Below are 19,279 nucleotides of genomic sequence, written 5' to 3'. Positions count from 1 at the left end.
ACTTTCCTCAATACACACCTGTTTATAAGCTTACATAAGTCATGATTTGCCTAGCACAAAAGAAATTAACTCAAATTTGGAACTCCTCTGATTATTATATAGAACAAATCAATGGTCCCCAGATGTTTTCATTTGCATCTATAAATTTGCATTCATCACCTTTCGAATTATAAGCTACACAGAGTCTTTTTAATAGAAATGACATGCCTTTGAGTATTCTTGGGAACAAATTTATTTCTTAGATTAAAAAACTCTTTAGTTCCAAATTCCACAAATTTATACTACCAAATAATTCAGAAATCATGAAGAACAATGTTCAGCCAAATGAGTAATTTCTAAATCTACAATCGTATATTTGGGATATAAATATAGTGCTTCAAATGACGTAATTTGCCAAAGAATGATTTTTAGCATTACGTAACTTTTTTTCCAGGGAATGGAGGAGAAAAGCATATCTTTCCTTTGGTTGTATAGAACACCTCAAGAGCAAGGTATAGAGAAATTGGAAAGTTAATTTCTATATGTCTTGTTAAAAAGAAAAATGTGAACTAAGCTAATGAGGCAAATTGTTATCTTAGACATGTGCTTCTTTACAAAATTAAAATTGAATTCCCTAAACTTTACATAAAGTCTATAACGGCCATTACTATTTGGTGGGTTTCTGCTTGCAGTAATTTTTTTTATAATTGAAAAACTGAAAAACAGTTCAAACACCAGAAGTGGTCTAATTAATAGTCAACCTGAGCAAGTAATAAATGACTACTTGCTACTCTATGTATAATCATATCTATATCAGCCTTTCTCACTATATATCATAGGATATATATTTCTGATATGTTTTATACGATGCAATAGATCTGACACTAAATGACTTATTTTGTATTAGAAACTATAGAAACAAGAATTGCGTTTCAGACTCATTCCCAATGCAGTTATGATACACAGTCCAGTACATAATACAAAACGAGCCACATGTAAGAACATTTTTAAAGGTACATCAATTCTGCAAATTGGATTTTAAGTGGTATTTTGTGTTCACTTACATTCACTAAAACCTATAGACTTCAGCAGGAAGAATTGCGCAGAGTTGGATGCAGAATTAAACATGTATAACCTTTACAAAAACAACAGTATATATAAGACTATAAAATCACTTCAAGAATAAAATCTTACACAGGATAGTTTATAGGATTTGTTGAATTCAATGGTGATAATAAATTTCATCACATGAATAAGCCTATAGTACCCAAATAATAATTTCTGCTTTAATCTAGTGAAAAAAATATAGTTTAAGCTTTTCTTTTCTAGAATACTCCATGTATCAACTAAATAATTTATCTCTCAGTGGAAAAGATCTAATCATTCTAACATGTGCCTAAATCACAGCAAATAAGCACTTCTACCAAAGAACATGAAAGCAATTCATTAAAAAATGAGTCTGAAATCAGAAATATTTTTTCTTCAGGCTTTATAAAGAACAATTAAACAATACAGAATGTATAGGTAACAAAGTTCCTTCCTGAAGGTATATATTACAGTATTCCATCTTGACTGGGACTAATTGTACAGTATATATTACAGTATTCCATCTTGACTGGGACTAATTGTACAGAATTTATGAGGAAAAAAGTAGGGGTCAACAATGCTGTATAGTAACTGAGCAACAACTAAGTTTCAGTTCAAGATGTATACATTTATACTGTAAAAGAATGGAGGAATTTCCTTACTTGTAATCTGAAAATTTTCTGAACGGCATATGTCCAAGCCATCTAGAATATTCAGAAAAAATGTAAGGACAATATGCACAGACTGGAGAAAGGAGATGAGGAAGCAGGGTGCTTCAAAGTCAAAGCAGATATAACTATTATCACAGGTTTGTTTGTTTTTCCTTTTCTGTGGCAATGGAAACCACTGAACACTGGGAAGAACTTATGTAAAGCACCAACAATTTATCAACGATTCCTAAATTTAAAAGCACGCTTCAACTCAGAATGGTCCTAAGGGAAGCATGCTGAAAACCTTTTGAAAAGTTTATTATTGTCATCCCTGAAGAAGCTATAATTGCCAGAAATTGCCCAGGAAATTTAAAACCACTGTCTTAATAACCTACCTACCCAATTGCGGTAAGAAATATTTTCCCTAAAAGGATGCTTTAAAATCTCCATGATGAAATAGGTGCTTTCTTTTAAACAATACCAATCTAGATCAGGGGTCTCCAACCTTGGTCCCTTTAAGACTTGTGGACTTCAACTCCCAGAGTACCTCAGCCAGCTTTGCTTTGCTGGCTGAGGGACTCTGTGAGTTGAAGCCCACAAGTCTTAAAGGGACCAAGGTTGGAGACCCCTGATCTAGATCCTCAGATTTCCTCTCAGAAAAGAAAATTAGGACTGACAAGCAAAGAAACCAGATTTTGACAGAGTAATATGGAGAAAGTGAGACACTTTCGGTTAAAGTTGGCAATGGTTTCATATTGATGCATTTGTTTATACAGCAAGTCAAATATTAACTGCTCCTGTGGGCTACCAATAACGTTAATATTCTTTTACTGCATAGACCCTGTTTACTCATCAAGAAGCTAACTGTCTGAAGAAAGATCTTGCTATTTTTGACAGTGTAAATAAAGTAAGAGGCTGTTTTACATGTATTTAACATGGGGGGCGGCGAATATTTTGAGAAGGCGTAATTAAAATAGACATCTGTCTCCAGCAGGATAAGTTCTCCGGCACCAAAGGAAGTTGTACCTAGCTTAAACCAACGAATCACAACACAGCACTCCCCACCGAAACCCAAACAACAGTCCACAATACTTTTGCGAAATGAATCAATACGGTAAATCGTGGCGATTTAACGCGGTGGGCTGGAACCCACCGCCCAAAAACCATCTGTAGGATCGCCCAACTCGCCACATTTCTATAGGCGAGGCCAGCCTGCGAGCACACCACACATATCTCGCCACACCTTGGGCAGATCCGACGCCGGCCTAACCCATGTTGGGAAATGTTATTATATTTGTTAAGAGGCGAAAGAATGAAAGAAGAACGGGGCATCCGCAAAAAGTCAGGGCTTGAGAAAGCCTGGCTTGTTGTCCAGAACCCCCCAACCCTGGCTTGTTCCTCTTAAGCAGCTGTTTACACAGTACTCCAATTCAACGAGTCCGTCCAAGAAAGTCTCTTAAAAGATACACTAGCCTGTTAAAGAGGTGCCAAGAGGGAGGAAGCGAAGAAGAAAATAATTGATGTAAAAGAGCGAGAAACCGGCGTGCAGGGAATGCCGGAATGTCCCCCCGAGGCCACCCGCACCAGCTGCGCCTTCCACCCAGTTCCCTCTTACCAGGCTCCTTTGGGCTGCGCGTTCCTCCTTTCTCTCGTTCGCACCACCGGACCCCCTGCGTGGGATCGCCGGCGACGGACGACTCTTGTTCGTGGGGGTGGGGGTGGGGGGATGCTGCTCTCTGGCAGGAGCGGCCGCTCCGCTTCGGCGAGGCAGCAAAACGAAGGGACAGCGGGAAGGGCGAGAGAAGCAGCAGCCCGAGAGGAAGGAAAGCTGCGGAGTCACACAGCAGGAGGAGGAGGAGGAGAAGGAGGAGGGGAGGGAGGAAGCCGAGAGAAAAAGAGGGAGAGAGAGAGAGAAGTTTTCAAGGCAGCGGCCAAAGCGCCTCCGGTGCCTCTGAAGGGTCGCGCTCAGTGCCCCATCGGCGCGCGCGCGCGCTCACCGCCCCGGGGCCCCTCGGGAACCGCTCCTAAGCGGCACAACCTCCACTCAGGTTTACGGTCGCCGCAGAAAGAAGCTGCGCTCAAACCCGCTGCCAGGGCAGAATGGATTAGAGGCGGGAACCAAGGCCGGCCGGGAAAGGGGTGGCCGCTCAGAGACAGGACTCCAAACTTCTGGCCTGCCCACGCTTCCCCCGTTTCTCACCTGGCCGCCGGTCTCTTCTGCCTGAGCGGCCGTCTCCCCGCCTGCAGGAAAAGGAAACCTTCCTCACTCAAAAGCAAGCGGGCTCGGCCGGGAAGGGCTTAGCGCCTCCCGCAGCAGCGTCGCATTTGGTATATCCCGCTATAGACACACACACCCCACCCCACCCCACCCCGCACACACACACACACACACAACACACACACACGCTGCACGCTGCTTTGCCTAAAAGCAGCCAGGAAGTTACCAGGAAGTCCTGAACTAACAAAAGTGCGCTTTGTCGCTTAGCTGGCTGAGGGAGCAGAGTTTGCCTCTCTCATCTGCGGAAAATCAAATCGCGGGAGGGAAAAGCGGCCGGGAGGAACAGGGGCGAGGATCGCCCCCCACACACGCCTCGGAATATAATGCACTCCTGGCACTTTTCCTCGCTGATCGCGCGAACGGAAACGCTGCCCCGAGCGCAACGAACGGTGGCGATTCTGGGGAGGCTCGTCTATAGTTCCACCTACCCGCGTAAGATGATTTTTCACCCGATCGCGTTGGTCTCCGGTCTTTTTCTTTCGTGCGCCTTTCCGGGGCTTCGCGTTTTGTTTCCCGAGAACTACTTTTTCCTCGCTGCTTAAACGGTCGCCGGAGAGCCTTGCAAAGCAGAAATCCCCCTCTCATTCCCCAGGGCGCTGAGGTTTGTCTCTAGTTCAGAAGGGAAGGGAAGCAACCTTCACGCCGATCTTTCGCTTGCCCGAAAAGAGCGAAAGGTCCTTTCACGAGACACAGGGCTAAGCTTTTGGAAATGTGACCTGAGGCTTAGCCATCCTAAGTCGCTGATGAGACTCTGACCTGAAAATACTGGCCGTTCAAGGCAAGACAAGTCCCTCTGAATACAGGGTGGAGATAGAAAATCCAGACCAGGGTTTTTTTAAAAGTGGGTGCTGGAAGAACTGGGTGGGGTTCCATAAGGTGTGGGGGGGGGGGGAGTCCTGCAAAGGCAACCAATTTTCTGGCACTAAAACTTTGACTTTTGATCAGAGGTGCTGGGAATTTAAAAAAAAAATCAATAGGTTCTGTAGCATGAACATTTTGAACCGGATCCAAACCACCCGATTTGTCCCTGCATTTTTTTTTCCTACCACCACTGCCATTACAGGTAGTCGAGTTACAACAGTTCATTTAGTGATCGTTCGAAGTTACAACATCACTGAAAAAAGTGACCAATGGCCATTTTTTCACACTTACAACCATTACAGCATCCCTCCCCCGATCATGTGATCAAAATTCAGATGCTTGGCAACTGACTCATATTTATGACTGTTGCAGGGACCTGGGGTCATGGGATCACCATTTGTAACCTTCTGACAAGCATAGTAAACGGGGGAAGCCAGATTCACTTAACAACCATGTTACTAATATCCCAAGTGCAGTGATTCACTTAACAATTGTGGCAAGGAAGGTCGTAAAATGGAGCAAAACTCACTTAACAAATGTCTCACTTAGCAACAGAAATGTTGGGCTCAATTATGGTCATAAGTCGAGGGCTGCCTGTATTTGGTGATGTGTTAAACCACACACATAAGGAAAGGCCTGCTGTCTAATGGAGCAATCTTTAATTCATTTTATAGGCCTATCATATTTGGGTTGCAAAAATCGAGGCAACTTCAGCATGGCAGAGGTTTTTTTAGTACAGTCTATGCACATGCATTTGAAGGTTATCACTGAATTCAGTGCTTCTAGGAAGATGCATATGGCAGTTTTCCTTAACCCAGACATCCTCCAATATAACTACTGGAGCAGATGTGCTATTGATCATGATGCTATCCGTTCAGTGGTGTCCAATTCTCTGCAATTTTATGGGCCAGCTTTCTTCACATTTTCTGATCTTGTATGGTGTCTTTCAGTTGTTTTATGCTGTGGCTTTGATGCAACAAAGAGATACAAAAACCACAACTGCTTCCAACTAGTGATTGTCCAGATCAATGTACCACTCTCATGAGAGAAAGCATCATTTTTTATATCTCTGCTTATCGGCCTATTAGTTGGCAGAAATTGTTTTTCAGTAGAGTAAACATGAAAGGGGTTTTGCTAAAAAGTATTTGCTGGATAGAGGAAAAGTGAGATGAAAACGCAAACTGTGAAAAAACTCTGAACAAAAATAATCCTCACAATAAATCTTACATTATTTTGGTTAATCTAGTCAATCTACAAAATGCTTTGGGAAGTTCTGTAAGGTTTGGTTTTGCAGTCAGCTTGTAAAATAAAATACTATCAAAGCAAAAATACATTTGTCTAATCTGAAGTCTATGAGACGTAAATCCATGTATGAAATACTAACTTTGCTCACTTGTAATGGCCAATGGCTCACTTTTGAGTAGTGAGGTCTAACAGTAGGTTTGCTGGTCACTCTCTAGATATTTCAGTTCAATTCCTAGAATTCTCAGTATTGGTCCTCAGAGAAGACTACAGTTTCTCAGCTGCAAAAATCTAGACAATTACCCAGTGGCAGAGCAGAGATTAATATGTTCCTTTATGCCAGGGCTGTCAAACTCAATTTCATTGAGGGTTGCATCAGGGTTGTGTTTGACCTGGGGGGGGGGAGGTGGCCAGCTGGATGTCACTCATGTTGGGGTGCCTATGGTAGCCTGAGTGTTCTGCCAACAAAAAGGGGCTCCCAAGCTCTGTTTTTGGCTGCAACAGCTACCTGCAACCCTCTGCTAGAGAAAACGGAGCTCGTGACGGCTGCCTGCAGCCCTCACGAGCTCCATTTTTGCTGGCAGAGGCACTGTGGGCCAGTCCTTCGCTGTTTCCAGGATGGCACTGTGGGCCAGATCTAATCACCCTGTGGGTCAGATCCGGCCCCCGGTCCTCGAAGTTGATACCCCTGCTTTATGCCATCTAGTAATCATCCAGTTTTTGCAGTCCTTTTGGAAACTGGCTAATTTGGGAAAGGCTGCCATGCCTACATTCTAGGAGAAAGTCCCACTGAACTTTTCCTAAGTCACTCCTGAACAGATATGTGTAGAATTGTGCTATAAATCACACATATTACAGATAAAAAGATACATAGGGAATCCTTTGCAGAAAAGTATCTTTAACCTTGGCTTCACAACTCCCAAGATGAAGCTCTTCTACTTCCTCTGATCCTGTCTCTAATCTGATGCCATTAATGTTTACTCACAAGGACATAGTCACCCCCCTCAAGTTTAACAGGACTTTAATCCAGGTAACTGAGCATACAACAACAATGTATGTTTCAAATGCATCTCTTAGGCCTTTTTCTAATATATCTCTCAAACCACTGAGCACCCTTTTCTATAATAGCTTAAAGAATAAACACTTCAGGATTGACATAACTAATATCCTAATCAATTTTTGGACTCTGGGCAGGAGTTGAGTGGGAGAGAAATATTCTTTGGGCTTCACTTAATAGAAGGATTACCATTTTCCATGTAATCCTCATAAAAAGAAGGGAATGCCTGCAAATCAATGGGTTTTTTGGGGGAGTGGGATCAGAAATTAGAATAGAGAAATCATCATCATCATTTATTAAAATTATGCCACTCGATTTCCAGTGACTCCCAAAATGTGAATCAGATTTTGAGGGGCATTAGTTTGGAGATGGCATTGAGATTAACAAATCTGAGAATACCCTGTTTCCCCCAAAATAAGACATCCCCTGATAATAAGCCCAATCGGGCTTTTGAGCGCATGGCACTAAGGCCAAGCGCTTATTTCAGGGTTCAAAAAAAATATAAGACAGAGTCCTATTTTCGCGGAAAGACGATAACAAGCAGTCTGCTGGCTCTTAAGTAAATGCAGTACCACTGCTTATATTTATTGTTGCCAATAGATTTTGATATGGATCTTATTTCTTGTCAAATGTTCTTCTTTCAACTAGCACAATATTATCTCTATCTTGCAGAACTCTCTTCTGATATTAATAAATGCAACAAACAATTGCAAACTGTCAGATGTTTGATTATGGCATATACACTTTGTGGATGATGTTAGCATGACTCTTCGCTTTTGAAATATTTTTATGACTTTGAGAAAGAAACACATAAGACGTGCATTTGTGAAAGAGATAGAGAGAAGAGCGAGCTTCCAGGGAAATGTTGTAACTTCAGTAGGATGCTATCTGTACATATAGGGGTATGTTTACTCTGTAGGGGTATATCTATAAACCCATCTTCCCAGGAAGACAAAGAGAACATGAGAAGTAGAAGGCACCTGGAAAGCCATGTCAGAGTTTTCTTTCTGATGAATTGATGTTTTGGGATTGATTAAGCATAACCACTGTCAGTTTTTGAATTGGTAAAGGTAAAAGGTAAAGGTTCCCCTCGCACATACGTGCTAGTCGTTGCCAACTCTAGGGGGTGGTGCTCATCTCCGTTTCAAAGCCAAAGAGCCAGCACTGTCCGAAGAAGTCTCCGTGGTCATGTGGCTGGCATGACTCAACGTCAGCGCATGGAATGCTGTTACCTTCCCATCAAAGGTGGTCCCTATTTTTTCTACTTGCATTTTTACGTGCTTTCGAAACTGCTAGGTTGGCAGAAGCTGGGACTAGTAACGGGAGCTCATCCCGTTACTTTTTACCCGTTTGAATTGGTAGCTCCTCCTTATTACAACCGTTGGGTGGAAGAGTTTTCAGGTGGGGGCTCATCCTCATATTTCTCTAACAGGCAAAAATATACTCTACAAACTCTTTTTAAATGCCGTGTCCTTACAATGTTTCCTTTGTCTTGTCCCCAGTCTATAGCAGAAGGAGCTTAAAATCATGTTTCTCTGTTCCACGTTTAATGCAATGCTTTCTCTTTCTTCCCAGCACAGCTTTGCTATGGACATGACTCTAGATGCTTTCTGGATGACCCGGTTCATTATACCTGGCAATATTGGTAATTCCTGGCACTGTGGCCAACTCTGTCTTCTCCAATCACTGTGCCTTATTTTCTTGAGCCATTATGCTTTGAACAGTGGGCCTGTCTGGTTCTTTAGTTGCACTTACAGGTAATTCAAGAGGCGGCAGAAATTGCCTTGTAAAACAGGGCACTGTCTGTCCTGTTTCACTGGGAAACTCTTCCCTCCCTCCCTCCCCCAGCGGATTAGACCTGGGCTTGCAGAAAGCCAAAGAATGTTATGCAACCTGCGTACTGCTTAAGGGAATCCCAGAGGCCTTTGAGTGCATTCTGGATTGGATTTGGCCTGATCCAGCATGGTCCATTTGCCTGAATCTTAAGGGCACGACTGTATCAAGAGAATTACTGGAAAGCGAAGACACTGAGAAATGAGTGTGTGTGTGTGTGTGTGTGTGTGTGTGTGTGTGTGTGTGTGTATGCTATGTTCATACACTTAACCTTTATTTTAATCTCTTAGTTTATTTACCAGGTGGTTTGTTCCAGCTAATCAAACCCTCCATCTTTCTTCTACACATACCCTTCTTTTCCCAAGAAACTGCAAAAGTCACAGAAGTCAAGGTGAAATAACGAGAGGTAGTCAATTTGAAAAATCTCTGCCACTGATGTGGTTCCCTTTCTTCACTGGCCACAGACCTTTGCTCCAAGCCTTTCTTGTCTTTCTTAGTAGAGTTTCCTAATTATTGGGAAACTGCTGCAGAGCCTCAATAATTGTGGCTCAGGCACTGTGGGCAGCTTGTTTTTTGTGTTTAGAAAAATGCATCTCATGATGGAGAGATGGCAGAGCAGATGATCCAGTGAAACAAGAGAGACTCTCCTGCTTCATTGATCCCTGGGCTGCCAGAGTGGAGAGCTGATCTGCCAATGCCTGCCAAACATTCTCCAAATGAGCAGACAGTGGGGGAGAGCGGATGGAGGGAGAGAGGTTTTAACTTCATTACATGTCTGTCAGCTGTTTGGGGGGCTATTTTCAAACATAGATTTAGTGCTCTTTTGAAAGAGTGCTGACTTTGCCTGCACAACCAGCTTTATTGACAAGTCACAGGCACCAAGAAAGGGCAAAAATGGAAGTGGGAGGATTCTCTTGCAATGCACCAGCGAAGATCCCCTCTGCTTCAACCAGCCCCTCTATGTTTGCAACAAAGGGAGCAAAAGCTGAGTAAAACTGTCTGATTGATTGGGCTTGAGCCCAATGAGGATCAGCAAGGGACATTGCGGGCTCTTTCTCTTCCTTCACCCTGCAGGTATGGAGAAGATGCATGGGCTGAAGTAGGAAGGAGCATCCCCAATGCTCCTTACGCTTTGCCTATGACCTATCAGTTGAGCAACTTGGAAGGTGGTTAAAAGCTCCAAGCCAGGTATTGATCTGCAATCAAGGTCAACAGTCTTATTTATTACCCATTCATTCAGGAGAGTGATTGGTGGCTGCTTGGAAGACGTTTGGAGGTAACCCACCAATTAGTTTCCTTAACTTGTTCCACAATGATATTGTAAAGATTGTATCGCTGCCACATATTCCAATAGCAGAATAGGGCAGAAAGTCCAGGCAGCAAAAATTATCTGACATGTCATTTTGCCAGCTCAAGGAGTGGGGTATAGCACACTACAGTGATCATGAGGAAGAGCCCTACTATATTTATTTCATTCTCTGCTGTTGTTCTTTTAGCCCACTCATGAGTTGTAGTGGATTAGAATATTGGTAATTCCAAATATTTTAACACTCTACTACAGAGGTGGAAACGATGGCCCCTTTATGACTAGTGGACTTCAACTCCCAGAATTCCTGAACCAGCCTGGCTGGCTCAGGAATTCTGAGGCTTAAAAGTCCATAAGTCATAAAAGGGCCATCGTTCCCCATTCCTGCTCTTCTATATAAAATTGCAATCTTCTTCTAATACAATGGTGTGGAAATACAGATTTCAGGCTTGGAGAGTCTGCTATCATCTTATCTTTGTGTAAGAACATTTTTTTTCCTGTCCAGGCTTGGTATTGGGCCTTCCACCCAAGGATTAGAATCTCTTGGCAGTGAAAGTACTGTATAGCCAAAAGTATCAGAAACATTTTATTTCCAGTGCTGCATTGTGTAGCTTTACTTTTGCTTACATGTTGTGTTCTTTGCTTCTTGTTTGTTTCTCTGCTTTGCACAATGAATAAATTATGGCCTTTGTATAATGACATCTGAAAGCTACCCTCAGTCATCCTAGAGCTAAAGTAGAGGGGTTGGAAGGGTGGAGACCCCAGGAAGATACCTGGCAGGTTAGGTTATTTTTTTATGAAAGAAATCTTATTAGAAACAGCTCTTATTGAATAGAAGTATATAGAAGAATAAGGTTGAAGTATATAGAAGAATAACATTGCACCAGTCTATAAGACAGAGTAAGAAAGTGAATGAATAAACTAAAGTTATGTTCAAAATTTTGTCTAATATAAATCAAATTTGCTCTAAAACCACCAAAATAATTGCTAGAGGCTTAGATATGGCAATAATAATGGTCCAAAAAAAATCATGTATGTTTCTTTTCTGGAAAGGAGCAGCCATATTTTCTTGGCAGAAAAATATGACATGAGAAAATTTCATCAGTTGAATTTCTGCCCACCACGGAGTTGTTACAAAGCACATAAGCCTCAGCATGAGGAAAAATTGGTAGCGTTAAGGTAATTTGGGGCTAATCTTGGATTGACAAAGATTCAGTTCAGCTAGAGGCCATTAAGTCTGGACAAGAATGATGTTTTTCAGATCAAAGAAATGGATGGAAAAAACCATGCTTCTAGGCCTTTAACAACACTAACTCAGCTAATGTGCATAGGCAATAACTCTTAACTTGTCACGGTAATCTTCCCTGGCTGATATTTCCAGATAAAGATGCTATTAACTGCAAAGGAGCAAGCCAGCCATTCTCCTTCCTCGTCTGTTGACCTTCATCTGAATTGGATGATACTTTGGCATTATCTCGGACCATATTTCCGGCCAGGCAGGCTAGTTTACATCGACTGTTTCTAAAGAAGGAGTTTCCTGTGCTTCTGGCTTCTGCTTTAGCGCATGCTAGGAAACACTTAAAAACAGATACAAGGCTGTATGGCTTTTCTGCACATATTGCTAGTTGTCCCTTACTGCTTAAAAATACAACAGAAAAGCAGATATTTGGCTAAGCTCAGTAACCTTATGGCATTCAGGACTTTGGGGGAATAGGAAAATATTTCTGCATGAAAGCACCTAGGAAACCTGTGCCATAAAGCATACCTTGTTCTACTTATGTGGAAGCTTGTGTAACAAAAATATTTATCAGGCACGTGCTTTCAGCAACAGCTGTGCCTCTTATTTGCACATACTTTGTGGCAAAGAATGATCTTTTGCTAAGTTGAAGAGATTCTTAGGAAATGTATTGTAAGAAAAGATTATGTTACAAGAGTATGTTGAGAGTGTAGTTGATGTGAGAGGATAATGCAGGAGGCATAATTACATATGCCACCTTGGGCTGTGCAAAATAAAGGCAGGATATAACTGTAGTGACTAAATGAACAAATGACTGAATGAATATACTGGAGAGAAAATCTCCAATAGCCAATACATGGGCACCAGCTCTCATTTTCTGAAAACAGACAGAACCCAGCTGAGGCTGGTCCTTACAAACAATATTAATCTTAACATATTTCAATATTAAAACTGATTCTTTAGAGCAAGCAACTACAATTCAAGTCTTACTGAAGAAAGTATAGGGCCCACCACTGACAAAAAATGGGCAGGTAGCTGCTATGGAAGATTGCCCGATTTGTTTCAGATATTTCAAATGTGTGTTTGGCAGAAGGAGAGACAGCAGGAGAGCAGAGATGCAACCTGATTCAATGCCAGCTTACTTGTGAGAAAACAAGATTAAATTTAGGGGCTTCTGCAGTTGATGTTCATTTGTACACATTAGAGGTTTCCAATTAAAAGTGGCCTTCAAAGGGATGGCTGATTTTAAGTCGGTTAATATATCCTGGTAAATTGCATTCAAGAAGTTAATTCCTGGGTTTCAAAATAGAACGTTCTACAATAATTGCTTAAGATAATCAATAAAATATATTCATTCTATAGGTAGTCTTCAATTTACAAGCACAATTGAGTCCAAAATTTCTGTTGCAAAGTGAGACATTTGTTAAGTGAATTTTGCCCCATTTTACTTTCTTGCCACAGTTATGTGAATCACTGCAGTTGTTAAGTTAGTAACATGGTTGTTAAGTGAATCTGGCTTCCCCATTGACTTTGCTTATCAGATGATCACATGACCATGGGATACTTTTTTGTTTGTTTGTTTACATTTATATCCCGCCCTTCTCCGAAGACTCAGGGCGGCTTACAGTGTGTAAGGCAATAGTCTCATTCTATTTGTATATTTTTACAAAGTCAACTTATTGCCCCCCCAACAATCTGGGTCCTCATTTTACCTACCTTATAAAGGATGGAAGGCTGAGTCAACCTTGGGCCGGGCTCGAACCTGCAGTAATTGCAGGCTACTGTGTTCTAATAACAGGCTCTAACAGCCTGAGCTATTACGGCCCTGCAACCATCATAAACGTGAATCAGTTGCCAAGTGTCTGAATTTTGATCCTATGACCATATGACTGCAACAGTCGTAGGTGTGAAAAACAATCATGTCACTTTTTTCAGTGCTGTTGTAACTTTGAACATTAAGCAAGCTGTTGTACCTTGAGGACTACCTGTATTCTTATATCATTATGTTAATCAAGTTTCTGGGTGTGCAGCTAACAAGTAGGCTAGCTTGGTTGCTCAACACTGCTCAACAGCAGTGCCTGCATTTTCTGTGTCACATGTGAAAAGTACATCTTCCTTCCCCTGTCCTTACCACTTTCTATAGAGGGAGGATCGAGAGCATCCTGTCATATTGCATTACTGTCTGGTTTGACAGGAAGGCGGGGCAGAAAGTGGTGAGGATGGCAGAAAGGTTTATTGGTAGTTCACTCTCTTCCATCCAGGACATAGCATATAAGCAATACTTGAGCAGGGTCTGCAGGATTGTCTGGGACACTACACATCCTCTTCAAAACCTGTTTTCCTTGTTACCTTCTGGGAGGAGGCTTCGTAGTATCCAAAGTAGGACATCCAGATTCAGCCACAATTTTGTTCCATATAGCATCAACCTTGTGAACTCTCAAGTTTCCTCTTTCTGCTATGTATTCAAAATAGATAGTGATTAATATTTATATTATATATGTATAGGCAGTGGTGGGTTGCTACCAGTTCACCCTGACTCGGGCAAACAAGTAGCAGCAATGGTGGTAGGCTCCGCCCACCCACCCGGATGTTTCTGCACATGCGCAGAAGCGCCCACGCACCCACGAGCAAACCGGTAACAACAGGATTTGAAACCCACTATTGTGTGTAGCGGTGTAGTTTTCCTAGTTGCAATGTATGAAAGTTGGACCATAAAGAAGGCTGAGTACCAAAGAATTGAGGCCTTTGAACTATGGCGCTGGAGAAGACTCCTGCGAGTCCCTTGGACTACAAGGCGATCAAACAGGTCAGTCCTAGAGGAGATCAACCCTGACAGTTCTTTAGAAGGCCAGATCCTGAAGATGAAATTGAAATACTTTGGCCACCTAATGAGAAGGAAGGACTCACCAAAGAAGAGGCTAATGCTGGGACAGATCGAGGGCAAAAGAAGAAAGTGATGACAGAGAATGAGGTGGCTGGATGGAGTCACTGAAGCAGTTGGTGTGAGCTTAAATGGACTCCAGAGGTTGGTAGAGGACAGGAAGGCCTGGAGGAACGTTGTCCATGGGGTCGCGAATGGGATCGGACAGGACTTTGCGACTAACAACAACATGGATGTAGATTTTGTGTGTGTGTGTCTATAGCATGTGTGTGTATGTGTGTGTAGATATATACTTTATTTTGAGACCAGGCAACAGAATTTCATTTTTAATGTGGATCAATGTGCTCACAGTAAAAAATGACAATAAAGTTTATCTTATCTAATCTTTTTAATTATGTGAATACTGTGAAATACTGCACTGAACTTCTCATTCACTCCCCTGTACATACTCTCAATTTAAAGCAAAAGGTCCTGGAAGTGAATCGCAGAGGGAGGATTGAGAGCTCATTGGAAGAGATGGAATCCATTTTGCCCACAAGCATCCTTGGTTATAGCCTGGTGTTTCTGTAATGGTTTATATCAAGATAAGGAGATTATATATATATTATATATTATATATATATATATATATATTATATTCAAGCCAATTATGACTCTATAAACAATGATCTTTCATTTCTAGACTGGCAAAATCTGTTCTCAACCTGTATAACTGCTGAAGACCACTATAGAGTTTTTCTACTCGAAATCAACAGAGTCATCGAACTATATGTACCACTAACTACCATCAAGATTAGGAAAAGCAAACTACCCATATCAATAAAAAAGCTTCAATCTAAAAAAAGATCCCTCTGGAAAAGAAACAAAAAGGGCTATGTAGCTAATTTTAAAAAACGCTACAGAACTATATGCAACCAAATAAAAACTGAATGCACAAATTACCACACCAAGCAAGAAGAGGATCTTCTGCACAAATTCAGTCGTGCCTTCTATAATTTTGTCAACAACAAGCTTAAATACTCTAGACGCATGCCACCTCTAAAAGATCCTGATGGCAATGAATACAATGATGAAGTATCTAGAGCAAACCTCTTTAATAAATTCTTTGCATCAGTTTTTGTCAACAGTGATGGCACTCATCCAACATTCCAAATTTGTACAATCAATGAGCATGACAACTTAACAATTGTTGATTTTACAGAAGAAAATGTTGGTAAAGCTCTAAGTAAATTGAAGCCATCTCTATCCATTGGACCTGATGGTCTTTGTGCTTACTTTTTAAAAACTCTCTAGTAATCTAGCAGAACCCTAAGTATAATCTTTAATATAGCCTTTAGAACCAGTTCCCTTCCCAGTCTCTGGTCGCTAGCCACAGTCATTCCAGTTTTCAAAAAACGCGACCCCAGCTTAGTTGATAATTATAGACCTATCTCCCTATGTTGCGTCGCATGCAAGGTTATGGAATCCATCATCAACCAATCCATTACCTTACACTTAGAAATGCACAACCTTCTCTCAAATAAACAATTTGGCTTCAGGAAAAATTATCATGCAATCTACAACTTCTCTACTGTAAAACCTATGGACTACTAATCTTGATCTAGGTAAATCAATAGATGCAATATACATAGACTTCTGCAAAGCTTTTGACTCAGTAGTACATGATAAACTTCTCCTAAAATTAAAATCCTATGGCATTTCAGGACCCTTACACCACTGGATATCTGCTTTTTTGTCAAACAGACAACAAATAGTTAAAATTGGTAATGCTCTTTCAAATCCTGTTCCTGTCAAGAGTGGTGTTCCTCAAGGCAGCGTTCTTGGACCTACTCTCTTTATAATATATATAAATGATCTTTGTATTGATATTTCAAGTAACTGTGTTCTCTTTGCTGATGATGTCAAACTTTTCAACACCACTGACAATGCATCCACAATTCAAAAGGACCTTGATCATCTATCTGCCTGGTCTAAAATTTGGCAACTACAAATTTCAACCAGTAAATGCTCAGTCTTGCACATTGGAAGAAAGAACCCAATCACAAAGTACATGCTTGATGGACATTGCCTCGCAGACGACCCCACCCTGTCAAAGACCTTGGAGTTTTTACATCTAACGATTTAAGTTCCAAAGCCCACTGCAACTACATAGCTAAGAAGGCTCTAAGAGTTGTCAACTTAATTTTACGTAGCTTCTTTTCAAAAAACACCATGCTACTGACCAGAGCATATAAAACATTTGTTAGGCCAATTCTTGATTACTGCTCTCCTGTCTGGAACCCTTACCATATATCTGACATCAACACAGTTGAGCGTGTCCAAAGGTATTTTACGAGAAGAATTCTCCATTCCTCTGAAACTAATAAAATACCTTATTCCACCAGACTTGATATCTTGGGTCTAGAAAACTTGGAACTTCGCCTTGACTGGATCTGGGTTTAGCATATAAAATCATCCGTTGTAATGTCCTTCCTGTCAATGACTTTTTTAGTTTCAATAACAATATCACAAGAGCTACAAACAGATTCAAACTCAATGTCAACCGTTCCAGTTTAGATTGCAGAAAACACGATTTCTGTAACAGAATTGTATATACTTGGAATGCATTACCTGACTCTGTGGTTTCTTCTCATAACCCCAAAGGTTTCACTCAAAAACTGTCCACGGTTGACCTCACCACTTTCCTAAGAGGACTCTAAAGGGGTGTGCATAAGAGCACAAACGTGCCTACCGTTCCTGTCCTACTGTTTCTTTCCCTATGTATATACACGTTTTTAGTACCTCATTTCTCCTCATATATACGTTCATATATTTATAACCTTTTATGTAACGCTTGTATATATTGTTATGACAAATAAATAAATAAATAAATAAATAAAAATAAATAAATATGAATATCCATTAATATTCCTATACTACCAGGACAGATCTGATTGGAAACTTATTCCTCAGGATGAAATTATTAATACATACAATTTCTCTAAAGAGTGTGAAAATACATTATAGCCTTAAAGTACAATGGCTTAAAAAGTCCACAGCTTTGTAAGAAAGCACTGGCTCTGTGTGCAAACAGCTTGGGATCCAATTTCTGGAAAATCTTATTGCAGGTTCTTTCCAGGAAAAGAAAAAGCTTTTCCCAGAAACCTCTAGTTTGCAGAGACATAATTCAGATGAGTAAATAAAATAATAATCTGACCATATGGTCAAGTTAACACATTCATTCATTTGCATCCTACTTTCAAACCATTTTTTTCTGATGTGCTCAAGGTAGCATCTATAACCTACTCTTCTCCAATTTTTTTCCTCCACAGCAACAACTCTGAATGTGACTAGTACCAAGTTATCCTAGGAATTTCCATGAATGAGGATAGATAAGAATAATATTTTTTTATGGCTGGCTGGGGAATCCTGGGAATTGAATTCAACATATTTGCTAACTGTCAAGGTTGAGAAACACTCAACGTCTCCATAATCTTAAATAATTTAACTATAATGTGGTTTGCTTGGTTCTGATGCTTGAGCCCAACCTCTGAGATTAGGATATCCTTGTTTATGGTAGAGATGGAAACCTGTGGCCCTTTAAATATTGCAGAATTATAATTCCCAAGATCCTTTATTATTGGCTATGCCAGCTGGGACTATTTTAAGGAAACTGTTGTTCAGCACCATCTAGAGGAGCTTTAGCATTATATGGGACTCCTGCCAATTATGGCTCATTCAATCTTTAAGTAAACATGATTAAATCTGTGATTAAATGTACCATCAAGAATAATTATTTGTATAATGGTATATTAACAAAATATAATATAGCGAGACAGAAATTGTTCCTTACTCAGAAAATATTCTAAGGAAATCATTGGAATGTGCACTTTCACTGAAACAGAGTACAAATTAGATTCATGCAAACCACTCCTTATATCCATTATGATTGATTAATTATAAATATCTCTATTATGGTCTCTGATTAAATGACTGCTATAGCAACTGCATGTAAGATTCTTGGAACATTCACGTGACGTAGGATTTATTTTACTGAACTTTTCAGTTGATAATTACAATTTTAAGCTTGTGTATCCTGCTGGGTTCTTCCTTCAACATGTAGGATATGCTGGATGGAAACATCTGTCTAAGCATGCGTGACACAGTTTGCTGACTTATAAGCCACAGTTGGATACCCCAAACCAAATAATCTGATGGGTGACCTAACCATTTTATGTGCTTTTAAGTATATTATAAGCTTTGAGGAGAGGGAAAATGGGGAGAACGTTGAAATTGCTAGCAATCAAGGACCTGATCGGAAACATTAATTAGCAGAGATCCCTCTTTGAATAGCTGCTTGCTTTGATACTTCCCAAAGCCAATAGTTTGTCCTTGTGTGAACAAAAGAATTAGTGTTTAGCATCCGAAGTCTCACACCATCAATAAAAAAGCTCTTGAATTGGCTGACAGTTCTCACAGTAATTGGGGATCTAAAAACACTTAATGTGACTCGATTCATTGTCCACATCCATTTCTGGAAATACTATTTTTATAGCAGCAAAGAATAACCAGAGATTCTCAATTCTACCACCACTGTGTCACTCGCAAGTGACAATCCACAGTCCTAAAAGTGGTATTGCACCAAAAATTTCAGGTATTTCAAATATGTATTATTTAACTTCATGTGAATGAAACTATTAATTTTAACATAATTAAGCCAAAACTAATTCATTTAGAAATTTATTAAAAATCTCTCTCTCAAAAAAAGAACAGCTTTCTTAAGACATTGTCTTTCAGAAATACATATAAATAAATAGAATAGTCATTGTAAATGAATATCCAAAGGGATGGCATTTGTTCTCACAGATGGAGGGATTTGAAACTTTGCCC

At 40.5% G+C, this 19,279-nt stretch overlaps 1 protein-coding gene and 1 long non-coding RNA gene across 7 annotated transcripts in view; one reads left to right on the top strand and one right to left on the bottom strand.

The window, feature by feature from the left end:
- The window catches only part of HPCAL1 (hippocalcin like 1), a 103,506-nt gene extending 98,860 nt beyond the window's left edge, over window positions 1-4,646 (bottom strand). Inside the window, exons 1-2 of one of the 4 annotated variants that reach the window (XM_058178505.1) lie at window positions 3,916-4,045; window positions 3,331-3,543 (exon numbers count right to left, since the gene is read on the bottom strand). The gene's annotated coding sequence lies outside the window, so the exon portion shown is untranslated. Of the gene's footprint in view, window positions 1-3,330; window positions 3,861-3,915; window positions 4,046-4,421 lie in introns of those variants that run through there. The other 3 variants (XM_058178518.1, XM_058178512.1, XM_058178500.1) reach the window with 3 other exon arrangements.
- On the top strand, window positions 4,165-15,009 carry LOC131196104 (uncharacterized). Of its 3 annotated transcripts, none has more exons than XR_009154630.1 (3): window positions 4,165-4,425; window positions 8,734-8,798; window positions 10,061-15,009. It is a non-coding gene; the product is annotated as an uncharacterized LOC131196104 (long non-coding RNA). The 3 variants fall into 3 exon arrangements; XR_009154633.1 differs by having other exon boundaries at window positions 8,734-8,910; XR_009154631.1 differs by having other exon boundaries at window positions 8,729-8,910.
- The last annotated feature ends 4,270 nt before the right edge of the window (window positions 15,010-19,279 follow it).

The sequence above is a fragment of the Ahaetulla prasina genome, chromosome 1, assembly GCF_028640845.1.
Source record: "Ahaetulla prasina isolate Xishuangbanna chromosome 1, ASM2864084v1, whole genome shotgun sequence".
Taxonomy (NCBI): domain Eukaryota; kingdom Metazoa; phylum Chordata; class Lepidosauria; order Squamata; family Colubridae; genus Ahaetulla; species Ahaetulla prasina.
This window is presented reverse-complemented; position numbering and strand designations above follow the sequence as displayed.